Source organism: Artemia sp. Qi Xiang Cuo, chromosome 15 (assembly GCF_049724085.1).
Source record: "Artemia sp. Qi Xiang Cuo chromosome 15, ASM4972408v1, whole genome shotgun sequence".
Taxonomy (NCBI): domain Eukaryota; kingdom Metazoa; phylum Arthropoda; class Branchiopoda; order Anostraca; family Artemiidae; genus Artemia; species Artemia sp. Qi Xiang Cuo.
The window spans coordinates 22,050,175-22,066,182 of NC_142808.1; the positions used below are offsets into that span (position 1 = coordinate 22,050,175).

The following is a 16,008-nucleotide window of genomic DNA, read 5'->3' on the forward strand; positions in this document are numbered from 1 at the left end:
ATATGAAAATGTTTTTTGTTTTTTTAGGTTGTCATGTTACCATTTACACAAGCTATCACAAAATAAAGGAGAAAAAAGGTACTTCTAGTTCAAAGTAACCCCATTTTGTTGGAACTCTTCCATTTAAAGCAAGGAGCAAAATACCTACCTTACACAAAAAAGGTAGATAGTGAGGATATTAGAGGAGCTTAAATATTAGTTAGAAGCCCAGTGGATTTGAAGCAAAGGATTGAACTAGTTCAAAGAGCTTTGCAGTCTCACCTTTTTTAATTTTTAAGCCATGCAGCTGAGGAATTAGATGATCTAGCAATTTCCAACTTTCACAAGCCTCTCTTTCTTCCATTTTTTATCAAATGATACCACATATCCCAGTAGTTCAATTACCACCTATAGTTTATAAAAAAAAGACCAATCTCAACGTTTCTGGCTTGTTTCATGAATCATGAAGTATTTTTGCCGGAACAATGTGTACCTTGACAACTTCCTTGGTTCTGAGTTGCAAGTTAACATGACCTTAAAAATTATTATTATTTAAGTATGATACCCCTTCTTTTTGTACAGTCTGGATATTTGAACAAAACACTAACTGAAAATTAAGGAATTCTTACCGGTACTTTATAAACATGTAGCAATTATCAATGTATCATATTTCCTTGTTTTTCTCATATATATCTATTTTTTTACTAGTTCCCATCAATTATGTTGTTTTATTCTATATTGCCTAAGGCTATATGAGACAATTAGAGACTGGGCATGAGTTGTCAGAATATTGGTATAAGCCTAGAATCAGGACTGTTAAGAAGGAAACATATAAAAAAATGTTACATATTTCATACAGCATCTTTCAGTCTAAAAAGTATCACCGTGCTAGTTGATTTGATACCAATAGAAACTAGGCTACTGTAGCAGCTTTGGGAGGGGCAGCCCTACCCCCTTAACTGTGCTTCTGGTTATTGTAGTCAAATGTGTTAATTATAACATACATTGGTAAAATTCTTGGCAAGCTACTTTTTTGCTATCTTGGAAAGGGGTTAGGTTAGAAACAGGTAAATATTGAATAATTCACATAAATGACCTACGAATAAAGTGAGCATACCACTTAATGCCTTTTTTATGCTCTTTCCAAATACAATAATTATTTTTGGTGAAATTCAGTTTTAACCTAACCTCACCCAAATATATAACCCTATATTATATGGAGTAGTTCTGTGTTATATGGTACACACCTGAGAATTTGGATTCCAAAGATGAGACAATGACTGGTTTTCATAATTTTTATACCAAAAAATTAGTTTTGGCTTGGTGGAAAACTACATTGTAGCTATATATTTTGATTAAATATTTAGTTGGTATTTTGGTTAGGTTTGGTATTTAATATAATGTGTTCTGTGTAGCCCCTCTAACATAATTCTTTGTTGTAGTTTTCATAAATTTGCTACTAAAGTATTGAATTTTCATCATATTTTGTTTTATTCCAATAGTATTCACCAAACTTCACTTCTTGAGTGTGTACCATATAATATGGAAGTACCACATATATTTTCCATGCAATAATTGATTCTTGAATTTATCACTATTGATTTGATTTACAAGTAAACTGATTTCAACAAAAGTGATACTAACAGAGGGGTTTAAGCTGTATCTAAAACAAGAGAAAAAGACATCATCTTTGAAGTTCATAAAGGGCTTGAAATTGAATTTGCACCAAAAACAATTATACTCAGAAAGCATAAAAGCATCAATTGGTAGCTTAGGCTATGTTCACTTTATTTGTAGGCCATTTATATAAATTATTCAATATTAACTGAAAAATGAAACTAACAGATGGATCTGTATACTGTATGCCCTGGGAAAGTATTTTGAAGTTGCCATCTCTACTCCTTCTTCCTCTAGAGAGCAGTGGCCTTTGATGACCTGTAAAAATCTTTGCATCCTAAGAGTGAAACCTTGTAAAACAATAGATCTTCTGCTTAAATGGAGTAAAAGAAAAGTATGTTCACCTTCATAGCTTTGCTCAATCCCAATTAATGAGGCTTCAAAGATCTCCAAATACATTTCCTAAATTTAGAAAAAACCCATTGATATGCCTTAAAATTCTACTCAAATAACAGGAATTGCATTTTTAGAACTAAAGGGCTTTGCAGACATAGCTGATTTTGGGAACTGATTTCAGCATCAGTGGACAAACAATAGTGGTAAAAAAAATTAGTTGAAAGAAAAATATATTGCACAAAATTTTCAAAACAAAAAATTATGGGCACAAATAGTAAACTGAAGTTTATTAACAGCTGCTTGATTGATCTCAGCTCAGTAGTGGGGTCTTTCACCACAGATACCTCTGGCTGACTATTTATTTGTATCCTTATTTTTTTGTGATGATCATGATGAAAATCAGCGCTGATTTTGTAAATCAGCGCTGAAAACTAGAAAATTTTACGAGCTCAAATTGATGCCAATTTCTTTTAAAATTGGTGTTGATTTGGAAATCAGTTCCCAAAATCAGCTACATGTGCCCAGCCCTTAAAACTAGAGAAAATGAGACTGATAGCTGAAAGTTGGCAATAACTTCCCAGGGTATTTTTTTGGCCCTGGATTCATTAGGCTACTGAAAGTTGCAATTTCCTAACCTAACCCCTTTCTTCAGATAGCAAAAAGTAGCTAAACTAGAATTTTACCAAAATCAGAAGCAGATTAACATATTAGCTTGCTTGGTGATACCTTCTCAGGACAGGCTATGTTTTTGGCACTGGATTCATTACTGGAAGTTTCATTTTCCTAACCAAACCCATTTCATAGATAGTCAAATGCAGCTTGTCTAGAATGTTATTACTAATATAACTATTTCATATGTTAGTGGTAAAGTAAATTTTATTTAGGAATAGCCTAATATAGGCCTAAGTGTTTTCAAATTTTCAAAACTTGTTTTTAGAATTTTATACTGGTACTTCTGATGAGTAATTCTGCAGTAGGCTAGCACCAAACATTTTGTCAAAATTTTGAGCCTCAGCAAACATCTTATCCCTATTAATTAGGAAAGGGTAGAGATAAGGTAGCCTAGCCTAGGGATATCCACTCTTTGACTATTGGAAAAAATTAGTTTATAAGCTTATATAAAATGGTACTTTCCAATCTCCTTATAATTAAAATATTTTTGCCATCTAGTTGGAAAATTTTGCCCATCCCTATAGGAGAAATCTATATTTGCCAACTAGTTGACAAGAAACATTTCCCCAACAAAACTTTTATTTTCCAACCAGTTGACTAATAACTTCTCCCCAGCAACACTTAATTCTGCCAACTAGCTGGAAACAAACATTATCCCAGAAAACTATTCATTTTCTAACTAGTTGACTAATAGCTTATCCCCAGCAATACTTAATTTTGACAACTAGCTGGAAACAAACATTGCCCCAGAAAACAATGTATTTTCCAACTAGTTGACTAATAACTTCTCCCCTCACATCTCTAAGAATAGAAGGGTAAATTAGTTAAATTCCCAAATAATGGTAAAATTTCAGTTTTAGCAGCAATTTTCTAAAACATGGTGATAAAAATAAAAATGTTCTTGTTTCATGCTCTTTTTCAATATATTAGTTGTTATCCTGACAACAAAGCTACCCTCCCTCCCTGAAGATCCCAGTCAATAAATACAAAACTAAAAGAAAATTCCAAAAAGTGGATGACAATTTGCTAGATGTTTCCCATAGAGATTGCCTACAGATTGTTCTGGGTACCCAGCTGACTGACCATATTTCAAACAGTAGGCTGTACAAAAAATGTGGTTAAATCCTACTTTCTAGGGCTATAATGAAAGAAAGGTTGAGATGGCTAGGGCACATTTTGCAGATGAAGGATGACAAATTGCCAGATTTTCTTTCTTGGCCCACTGTCTAGGGCTAAAAGGAAAGCAGGTTGTCCTTTGCCTAGGATGAGAGGATGTCATAAAGAAAGATTGAAAGGAAATGGGAACTTCCTGGGAGGGGAGAAATTACTAGTTGGAAAATGGATTGTTTTCTGGGGCAATGTTTGTTTCCAGACAGTTGGCAAAATTAAGTTTTGCTGGAGAAAAGTTATTAGTCAACTAGTTGGAAAAATTAAGTTTTACTATGGAGAAGTTATTAGTCAACTAGTTGGAAAATAAAAGTTTTGCCAGAGCAACATTTATTGTCAACAAGTTGGCAAATTTAAGTGTTTCTGGGGAGAAGTTATTAGCCAACTAGTTGGAAAAATTAAGTTTTGCTCTGGAGAAGTTATTAGTCAACTAGTTGGAAAATGAAAGTTTTGCTGGGACAACATTTATTGTTAACTAGTTAGCAAATTTAAGCATTGAAAGGGAGAAGTTATTAGTCAACTAGTTGGAAAAATTAAGTTTTGCAGGGGAAAAGTTACTAGTCATCTAGTTGGAAAATGAAAGTTTTGCTGGGGCTACATTTATTGTCAACTACTTGGCAAATTTAAGTGTTTCTAGGGAGAAGTTATTAGCCAACTAGTTGGAAAAATTAAGATTTGCTGGGGAGAAGTTATTAGTCAACTAGTTGGTAGATTTGATGATGGTCACTGCATATCTGACCAAAATATCTATTTTGTGAACTTCTATCACTGTTATCATTATCACTGTCTATTATAAGGATTTTATCCCTATTTGAACTTCTATTTAGGCCTATCAACTAGTTGGAAAATGAAAGTTTTGCTGGGGAGAAGTTATTAGTCAACTAGTTGGTAGATTTGATGATGGTCACTGTATATCTGACCAAAATATCTAGTATTTTTGTGAATTTCTATCACTGTTATCATCATCACTGTCTATTATAAGGATTTTATCCCTATTTGAACTTCTATTTAGGCCTATCAACTAGTTGGAAAATGAAAGTTTTGCTGGGGCAACATTTATTGTCAACTAGTTGGCAAATTTAAGTGTTGCTGGGGAGAAGCTATTAGTCAACTAGTTGGAAAAATTAAGTTTTGCAGGGGAGGTTATTAGTCAACTAGTTGGAAAATGAAAGTTTTGCTGGGGCAACATTTATCGTCAACTAGTTGGCAAATTTAAGTGTTTCTGGGGAGAAGTTATTAGTCAACTAGTTGGAAAATGAAAAGTTTTGCTGGGGCAACATTTATTGTCAGCTAGTTGGCAAATTTAAGTGTTGCTGGGGAGAAGTTATTAGTCAACTAGTTGGAAAAATTAAGTTTTGCTGGGGAGAAGTTATTAGTCAACTAGTTGAAAAATAAAAGTTTTGCTGGAGCAACACTTATTGTCAACTACTTGGCAAATTTAAGTGTTTCTAGGGAGAAGTTATTAGTCAACTAGTTGGTAGATTTGATGATGGTCACTGCATATCTGACCAAAATATCTCATTTTGTGAACTTCTATCACTGTTATCATTATCACTGTCTATTATAAGGATTTTATCCCTATTTGAACTTCTATTTAGGCCTATCAACTAGTTGGAAAATGAAAGTTTTGCTGGGGCAACATTTATTGTCAACTAGTTGGCAAATTTAAGTGTTGCTGGGGAGAAGTTATTAGTCAACTAGTTGGAAAAATTAAGTTTTGCAGGGGAGGTTATTAGTCAACTAGTTGGAAAATGAAAGTTTTGCTGGGGCAACATTTATTGTCAACTAGTTGGCAAATTTAAGTGTTCCTGGGGAGAATTCATTAGTCAACTAGTTGGCAAATTTAAGTGTTTCTGGGGAGAAGTTATTAGTCAACCAGTTGGAAAATGAAAAGTTTTGCTGGGGCAACATTTATTGTCAACCAGTTGGCAAATTTAAGTGTTGCTGGGGAGAAGTTATTAGTCAACTAGTTGGAAAAATTAAGTTTTGCTGGGGAGAAGTTATTAGTCAACTAATTGAAAAATTAAAGTTTTGCTGGGGCAACACTTATAGTCAACTACTTGGCAAATTTAGGTGTTTCTAGGGAGAAGTTATTAGCCAACTAGTTGGAAAAATTAAGTTTTGCTGGGGAGAAGTTATTAGTCAACTAGTTGGAAAATAAAAGTTTTGCTGGAGCAACATTTATTGTCAACTAGTTGGCAAATTTAAGTGTTTCTAGGGATAAGTGATTAGCCAACTAGTTGGAAAAATTAAGTTTTGCTGGGGAGAAGTTATTAGTCAACTAGTTGGAAAATGAAAGTTTTTCTGGGGAGAAGTTATTAGTCAACTAGTTGGAAAAGGAAAGTTTTGCTTGGTCAATATTTATTGTCAACTAGTTGGCAAATAGGTAAATATCTACCAAATCATATTATTGACTTATGCATAAAGTGAATATACCACTTGATGCCTTTTTTTTATGGTGATTGCAAATATAATAATCATTTCTATCAGAAATGAATTTCAGCCCCCCCCCTATATATGCCAATTCAGGGTATATATTTCTACATTAGAGGGGGGGGAATTTTGTTTCTGATGTAAATGGGAGGTAAGTTTAAACTTTACCCCCACCCCACCCCCTAATGTAGAAATATATACCCTGAATTGGCATATATAGGGGGGGGGGCTGAAATTCATTTCCGACAGAAATGATGGTCAATATCTACCAAATCATATTATTGAGTTAGGACTAAAGTGAATACACCATTTGATGCCTTTTTTATGCTGATTACAAATATATTAAGAATTTCTATTGGAAATGAATTTCAGCCCCCCCCCCTATATATGCCAATTCAGGGTTAGGTTAGGTATAGCCTATATAAGGGGGGGGGGCTGAAATTCAGGTCAATATATACAAAATCATATTATTGAGTTTCAAATAAAGTGAATACACCATTTGATGCCTTTTTTTATGCTGATTACAAATATAATAAGCATTTCTATCAGAAATGAATTTCCGCCCCCCCCCCTATATAGGCTATACCTAACCTAACCTAACCCTGAATTGGCCTATATAGGGGGGGGGTTGAAACTCATTTCGGTAAAATTCTAATTTAGTTACTTTTGGCTATCTTGGAAAGGGGTTGGGTTAGGAAAATGAAACTTTCAGGGATGGATCTACATGCTAAGGTATGTCCCGGGAAGGTCCTTTGAAGTACCTACCTCCACTCCTCCTTCCTCTATATAATGGTAAATTACTGAGCATTACTAGTTGTTTTAGCTCACATTTCATCCTATATTACTATCATAATTATAAATCACTGCTTACCTTACACAACTTCAGCTTTTAACCTTGTTCATTAAAATATATTCCAAAATCCTATTTTCCTTTAACATTCATCTCTTTAAACTTATTTACTATATAGCTGACCTGCTTATGAAACCCGTTTGTGATGTCAGAACTTTGTTATCATAACTGCTTTAAGGTTATAATGCAAATGCAATGGGGTAGAAGAGTACGTTGATAAGCAAGCCATTTAAAATATTAGTTAGGGAAAGGATTTGACAAGAGAAAAGACCAGTAAAAAATCCAAATTGTTTTTAGAGGACAAATTATGTTATGAGAAGATGTTTTTATTTATATTGGTCCATGCGCTCATAAAGTTTCTGTTGAGTTTATTGAAACACTAGCATGGACTTTGTGTAGTTACGGACTCTCAATAAAACGTTTAAAAGTGCAAAGAGGCACCTTAGCCCGGGGGGACGTTGGTCTTGGGGTGGGTTTTTCAGGGGAGAATTTTCCTTTTGAAGGGAAATTTCAAATGAGTGAATATTCTGTGCGAGATGGTACACTGGGGGGTATTGACGGAATTACTGCATGAAATTCTTTTTAATTGTTTTACATTCTCTTTGCCAAATGTTTTATTTGGAGATGTTCCGGGGGCTTTTTCCTGTGCGTTTTGCTTTCTGGGAAATAATTTCCACGGAAGGGGGCATTTCTGGAGTGGCCAAGAAACCGATATGTAGATTAAAGTCTTATCCCAACGAAAAAATGCTAAGGAGAATTTTTCAGGGTGAGTTGTCCACAAGCACTTCTAGAGAGAGGGGGGATCCTCAGCAAAGAAAGGAGGGTCTGGAGGGAAGCCGACAGGGGGCGGTGCACAGTATGTTGCACGAGCTATTCACGGAGGAGTTTTGTGAGGGTAAGGGGTATATTTCACAGAGGGTGAGCCTGGGTGAGCCAGATTTAGCAGCATTATTCGAAAAACAAACAGAAATTATGCCATATATGAAGGATTGCCCCTCCTCAATACCTTATTCTTTACGCTAAAGTTTGACTGTTTACTAAAATTGAAAAAAGGGGGTTTTTAATTAGAATAGGAAGCTTTTTTAAAAGTGCCAACAGCTTTAGCGCAAAGAGCAAGGTATTGAAGAGGAGCGACCCTTCATATCTGGAATAAATCTTCCAAAACTAATATGCCAATTGTGTTTTAATTTTTAATGCACTGTGAGCCAAAATCAAACCAGCATTAGTTGAAAAACGTTCAGAAATTAAATAAAAAACTATTTTTTTTAACTGAAAGTAAGGAGCGACGTTAAAACTTAAAATGAACATTAATTATTCTGTATATGAAAGGGGCTGTCCTCTCCTCAACCCCTAGCTCTTTACGCTAAAGTAAAAAAAAGAGAAAGGTGTGGAGGAGGAGAAAATCCCTTTCATATACGGTATAATTGCTGTTTGTTTTAAGTTTGAATGTCGCTCCTTACTTTCAGTTAAAAAAAAACTTTTTTATTACTTAATCTCATAAAGACGATACTTTTGTCAGCATATGAAGAGCCGTGTATATTGCAATTATATCTGTCTGGTTTATATGCAAAGTAACACAAGAGACGAAAATTAACGTACAAGAGAGTAGTGAAGAATTATGGTATTCAAAGTAATATTTGGCAAGGATAGTCACTAGTGATAAATCACTAGGGGTGGCAACATGGTTGGATGATTTTCGGGGATTTGGGGAACCAAATTTTTTTTGGGATGGCACATAGATTTCATGGGAAATCCCCGAAAATTTGGGAATAGTGCAAGCCCTGCTTGATTTCTAATCAGGAAAATCAAAATGCTTAAACCACACGAAAAAAGAAAAGCTTCGACTTTGCGGTTGACACAATAACGAATTGCCGCAAAATTAATTCAAAGTCAACCAAACACAGCCGTCTCTTCCGGCAGCGCGCCAGCAATGTTGTGACACTTCAGTGGTGGTCAAACAAGCCTCTCGTTGGAGGTGTTTGGTTGATGCACCGGCATGGTGCTGGGATCTAGGTAAGACACAGAGCGCTACAAACTTCAGAATTGACTTTAGAGGACAAGTTATGTCATGGGAAGATGTGTTTGAAATCCCCCTTCCCCCAAAACTCAAAATTTTTCGAAATTTTACTTTCAAAGGTTTTTTAAATATTTCTAAAGCGCTAAGACATAGACCGCTACAAACATCAGAATCAAATTTAGAGCACAAATTATATCACGGGAAGATATTTTTGGAATCCCCTTTCCCCCCACGCTCAAAATTTTCTGAAGATCTATTATGAAAGCTTTTAAAGCCCTAATAGACCGAGTTTTAAAAACGTCAGACGAGACTTCAAGGGACATTCTCTGAACCATTAAGATGCGTTTTCAATCCCCTTTCCACCCACTCTTAAAATTTTCCAAAATTCTACTTTAGAAGCTTTTTAAATGTTTCTAAAGCACTAATAGATAGAGTGCTAAAAACATCAGAATCGACTTTAGAGGACACGTTATATCTCCGGAAGAGGTTTTGAAAATCACCCTTCCCCCCAAACTCAAAATTTTCTAAAATTCTACTTTAGAATATTTTTTAAATATTTCTAAGGTACCAAGACATAGAGTGCTACATACACAGACGTAACTTGATAGTCCCATTATTGTCTATGGGTGAGTTTTTTTAAATCCCCCTTCCCCCAAACTCAAATATTCTAAAAGTCTACTCAAGAATATAGTGAAATATCTCCTTGGCAAGCATAGATAGGGCGCTACAATTACCTGAATCGACTTTGGTCGATCCCGTGATATAACATGTCCTCTGAAGTCGATTTTGATGTTTTTAGCACTCTATGTTTTAGCACTTTAGAAATATTTATAAAGCTCCTAAAGTAGAATTTTAGAAAATTTTGAGTTTGGGGGGAAGGGGGATTTTAAAAACCTCTTCCCGTAATATAACGTGTCCTCTGAAGTCGTTTCTGATGTTTTTAGCGCTCTATGTCTTAGTGCTTTAGAAATATTTAAAAAAGCTTCGAAAGTAAAATTTTGGAAAATTTTGAGTTTGGGGGATTTCAAAAACATCTTCCCATGACATAATTTGTCCTCCAAAGCTGATTCTGATGTTTGTAGCGCTCTATGTCTTAGCGCTTTAGAAATATTTAAAAAAGCTTCTAAAGTAAAATTTTGGAAAATTTTGAGTTTGGGGGGAAGGGGGATTTTAAAAACCTCTTCCCATGATATAACGTGTCCTCTGAAGTTGATTCTGATGTTTTAAGCACTCTATCTAGTAGTGCTTTAGAAATGTTTAAAAAGCTTCTAAAGTATAATGTCAGGAAATTTTTAGTTTGGGGGGAAGGAGGATTTCAAAAACATCTTCCTGTAACAAAATTTTTCCTCTGAAGTTAATTCTGATGTTTTTTTCACTCTATATTTTAGTGCTTTAGAAATATTTTAAAAGCTTCTAAAGTAGAATTTTTAAAAATTTTTGGTTTGGGGGGAAGGAGGATTTTAAAAGCCTCTTCCTGTGATATAACGTGTCCTCTGAAGTCGATTTTGATGTTTTTAGCACTCTATGTTTTAGCGCTTTAGAAATATTTAAAAAGCTCCTAAAGTAGAATTTTAGAAAATTTTGAGTTTGGGAGGAAGGGGGATTTTAAAAGCCTCTTCCCATGATATAACGTGTCCTCTGAAGTCGATTCTGATGTTTTTGCACTCTATGTCTTAGCGCTTTAGAAATATTTAAAAAGCTCCTAAAGTAGAATTTTAGAAAATTTTGAGTTTGGGGGGAAGGGGGATTTTAAAAACCTCTTCCCGTGATATAATGTGTCCTCTGAAGTTGATTCTGATGTTTTCAGCACTGTATCTATTAGTACTTTAGAAATATTTTAAAAGCTTCTAAAGTAGAATTTTAGAAAATTTTGAGTTTGGGGGGAAGGGTGATTTCAAAAACCTCTTCCCCTGATATAACGTGTCCTCTGAAGTCGATTCTGATGTTTTTAGCACTCTATCTATTAGCACTTTAGAAATATTTAAAAAGCTTCTAAAGTAGAATTTTGAGTTTGGGGGGAAGGGGGATTTCAAAAACATCTTCCCATGACATAAATTGTCCTCTAAAGTTGATTCTGATGTCTGTAGCGCTCTATGTCGTAGTGCTTTAGAAATATTTAAAATATTTTAAAAGCTTCTAAAGTAGAATTTTAGAAAATTTTTAGTTTGGGGGGAAGGGGGATTTTAAAAAATTCTTCCCATGATATAACGTGTCCTCTGAAGTCGATTCTGATGTTTTTAGCACTCTATCTTTTAGTACTTTAGAAATATTTTAAAAGCTTCTAAAGTAGAATTTTAGAAAATTTTAAGTTTGGGTGGAAGGGGAATTTCAAAAACATCTTCCCATGACATAATTTGTCCTCTAAAAAAGATTAGGTTATTTTTACTGGTCTCTGTTGTCAAATCCTTTCCTTAATTAATACAGTTTAAATGGTCTTATCAACAGAGTTGTTTGGCATGTGCCTGCTACCCTTAAGGGTAAGGGTTTCTGATAAGGCAAGTGTGACATCACAACAAACCTGGTTTCATATACCATAGAGAAACTCAGCATAGGTTGAAAATTAAATGGCTTAGGATTTAAATAGGATTTTGGAATATATTTTAATGAACAAGGTTAAAAGCAGAAGTTGTGTAAGGTAAGCAGTGATTTATATTTATGATAGTAATATAGGATGAAATATGAGTTAAAACAACTAGTAATGTGCAGTAATTTACCATTATATAGAGGTGGCGGGGTGAGTGGAGGTAGGTACTTCAAAGTACCTTCCCAGGATATACCTTATCATGTACATCCATCCCTGAAAGTTTCATTTTCCTAACCCAACCCCTTTCCAAGATAGCCAAAAGTAACTAAAGTAGAATTTTACCTTCATTTCCAATAGAAATTATTAGGCTTATTATATTTCTAATCAGCATAAAAAAAAGGCATTGAATGGTGTATTCACTTTATTCCTAACACAATAGGCCTAATATGATTTGGTAGATATTGACCAAAATGATTATTATATTCGAAATCAGCATAAAAAAGGCACTAAGTGGTATATTCACTTTATGTGTAAGTCAATAATATGATTTGGTAGATATTTACCAGCAAATATAGATTTCTCCTAGGCTATATGGATGGGCCAAATTTTCCAACTAGGCTAGATGACTAAAATGTTTTTAATTAGCTATAAGGAGATTGGATAGTATGGACATCCACCACATAGATAGGCTATCATTTTGGCACTGAATTCAATCACCTTATTCTACTAGCTTATGATATAGCCTAGTGAACGCCTTAGGCCTATCATCTAGAATATCTAAATCATCATTTTAGTTTGCTTGATCTCTTATAAATACCTCGTGAGATTTATTCTGTATGCTTGAGGATTTTTAGATTTGTGTTCAGTTTTATTACTCAAACTATGTTCTTTTCTTCTCTGATTTAATTATGACAATCAGCCGGCAATTAACTAACTCTTCTATTGGAAAAAGATGACGCTGTTCGGCTTTGAATACAATTTCCATTGGGATGATTCTAAACATCGACTGGAGAAATCAAGTTACAAACCTGATAGTCTGCTCAATTTCAGGCCAATAGTTACAGATGTCATTTGGCAATGAAACTGGCAATACCTTGGGCACGTGATCTGTATGAAGGACGATAGGATCCCGAGACAGATTTTGAAATGGCAACATCAAGGAATCCGCAAAAAAGCACCTTGCGTCACACCTATCAACGGGAACTTTCCAACATTTACACGACAATCCAACCCCAATGAGAAGTTCTTTGGGTGGTGACGCACATGTAGGATCGCTTGTGGCACATTGTGGTTGTTCTCAGGGCCTCTGGCAGCACAGAAGAGACTAAGGTAAAGTTTACTAAATTACGTTAAAAAAGTTATCGAAAGAAAAACAAAGAGCAATCAAAGAGCTTGCAAATTAATAAAATATAATTACTGAATACCTTTTTAAAAGAAGCAATTTAAAATTTCCCCCCTGACATGTCCATAGCTCCCGGTGCAAATTGAAATTTGCTCTTACTCTTTTGGTGTATTAGGATAATTTTACCACAAAAAATTAATTAGAAATTAGCCTCATTAATTGAGCAATGTTTTTGTGACTTTTTGTGGCCAGTTTCGCATAGAGATATACTTAATATACCTATGGGAATAATTTAAAGCCTGAAATCATCGGCAGCGCAACCGCGCTGCCTAAGTAAAGAACGATGTTGGCACAATGTATTATTGTTTTTTTGTTTTTTTTTTCCATACCAGGGCACTTCGTATCGAAGGAGTTGTCGTAAAAACGTCAAAAAGGGCTCATTCGATTGGAAATTGGAGTGGCTAGTGCCCTTTTTAATTGTCGAAAGTGATTGGAGGATAACTAGCCCCCCCCCCCCCCACGCCCATCATTCCCCCAAACATATCCAATCAAAATTTTGAGATAGCCATTTTGTTCAGCGTAGTTGATTTCCAGACAGAAATTATGTTTTTGGGGAGGACACAAGGGTTGTAAGTTATACCCTGGAGGCATATAAGGTTTTTATAGAAGGCGTTGTCGTAGAAACTTCAAAAAAGGCTCATTCCATTGGAAATTCTAAGGGCTATTGCACTTTTTAATAGTCGAAATTAATCGGAGGGCAACTACCCTTTTCCCCAAACACATCCAATCAAAATTTTGAGATGGGCATTTTATCAAACGTACTTGTAACTTCTGGAAATTAGGTCTTTGGGGATAAACACCCCACAGCCCTCAGGGAAAGGGTTGTAAGTTATGCCCCCGGGGAATGTAAGGTTTTTATAGAACGCGTTGTCGTAGAAAATTCAAAAAGGGCTCATTTAATTAGAAATTGAAATGGCTAGTGCCCTTTTTAATAGTCGAAAGTAATTGGAACGCAACTAACACCCCTTCCACGCCCATCATTTCCCCAAACACATCCAATAAAAATGTTGAGATAACCATTTTGTCCCACGCAGTTCAAAGTTCAGGAAATTATACCTTTGAGCAGGACACTCCCTACACAGTCTTCAGGACAAGGGTTATAAGTTATACCCTGGGGTCAAATAAGGTTTTTCATTGAAATCTTTATCGTAGAAACTTGAAAAAGGGCTCATTCGATTAGAAATTCAAAGGGCTAGTGTCCTTTTTAATAGTCTCGAAAGTGATTTGAGGGCAACTAACCCCTTTCTCACGCCCACCTTTCCCCCAAACACATCCAATCAAAATTTTTAGATAGCCATTTTGTTCACCGTAAAAAGTTTTGGAAATTAGGTCTTTAGGGATGAAAACCCCTCTCCCCCAGCCCTCAGGGCAAGGGTTGTAAGTTATGCCCTGGGGGCATACAAGGTTTTTATTGAAAGCGTTGTCGTAGAAACTTCAAAAGGGCTCATTCAATTGGAAATTGAAAGGGTTAGTGCGTTTTTTAATAGTTGAAAGTGATTGGAGAGCGACTAACGACCTTCTCACGCTCACCATTTTCCCAAACACATCCAATCACAATTTTGAGATATCTAGTTTGTTCAACGTAGTTGAAAAAGTTCTGGAAATTAGGTCTTTTAAATTAGGTCTGATGATAACCCCCTCAGAGCCCTCAGTGCAAGGGTTGTAAGTTATGCCCTGAGGGCATATAAGGTTTATATAAAAAGTTATTGTGGAAATTCCAAAAAGGGCTCATTTGATTGGAAATTGAAATTGCCCTTTTTATTAGTCGAAAGTGAGGGGAGCGTAATTAACCCCCTCTCATGCTCACCATTTCCCCAAAAACATTCAATCAAAGTTTAGAGATAGCCATTTTGTTAAACGTAGTTGAAAGTTCTGGAAATTATGTATTTAAGGACGACAAACCCCCCAGAGCCCCTTGGGCAAAGGTTGTAAGTTATGCCCTGGGGGTATAAAGGTTCTTATAGATAGAGTTGTCGTAAAACTTCAAAAGGGGCTTATTCAATTGGAAATTGAGAGGTCTACTGCCCTTTTTAATAGTCGAAAATGATTGGAGGGTAACTAATCCCCCTGTCACGCCCACCATTCCTCTAAACACATCCAATCAAAATTTTCAGACAGCCATTTTGTTCAACGTAGTAGAAAGTTCTGGAAATTAGGTTTTTGAGAATGACACCCCCACCCCAGCCCTCAGGACAAGGGTTGTAAGTTATACCCTGGGTGTATATAAGGTGCAAAGTGCAAATTTTGTTCTGGCCTTGGGAAGACATAGGGGTTTTGAGCCCAACTTATGTTAATTTCTGCTCATTTGAGTTTGAATCGGTTATTTATTGTAATTTCTGTTCGTTTTGGGTTTCATTTATTTATCGATGCTGATTTGTGGTAGTTTCACGCTTGGCAGATTATTTGATTTTATTTTTGCTCATTTTTTGTTTAATGGAGTTCTTTACTTTTCTTTGAAAAACTTATTTTGTGAAAAAAGTTTCTTTAATTAATGAGGAGAAATAAAGCTTTGAAGCCATAAATGAGAATAAAGAAATAGATAAATTAACATTTTTCCTTCAAACCTAAAGCATTGGATTTAAAATAAATTAAAAAAATCACTATCAGAAGTCAATTGCCCTCTCTTGAAACATGGATTTCTTTAATTTTTCCGAAAGGAAATGGTAGAATAATGAAGTTGTAAAAATGTAAATTTCTAAACTTACGAATAAAAACATTGACATGTCTATTTGATCAGTAATTGAAATCAAACGTTATTTGTGAGTCTTCGGTTTAATTTCCTTTAATTTGGAACTTCTAAATTGCAATAATAGCCTAAGATTAGTCATCAATAATATGAGAAAACCAGCTTCGATGAAAATCAAACACATTTTGTGAAATATGTGCTTCACTTCTCTTGCGTTTGGATTTTTTTTATATTGAAATGTAAGCCATAAGATATTGAAACAAAC

General features: G+C 35.0%; 1 protein-coding gene across 2 annotated transcripts in view; it reads right to left on the bottom strand.

The window, feature by feature from the left end:
• The window catches only part of Uba1 (ubiquitin-like activating enzyme 1), a 100,319-nt gene extending 87,773 nt beyond the window's left edge, over positions 1–12,546 (bottom strand). Inside the window, exon 1 of one of the 2 annotated variants that reach the window (XM_089101827.1) lies at positions 12,473–12,546. The gene's annotated coding sequence lies outside the window, so the exon portion shown is untranslated. The remainder of the gene's footprint in view (positions 1–12,472) is intronic. The other variant, XM_089101829.1, reaches the window with a different exon arrangement.
• Between the last annotated feature and the right edge of the window lie 3,462 nt (positions 12,547–16,008).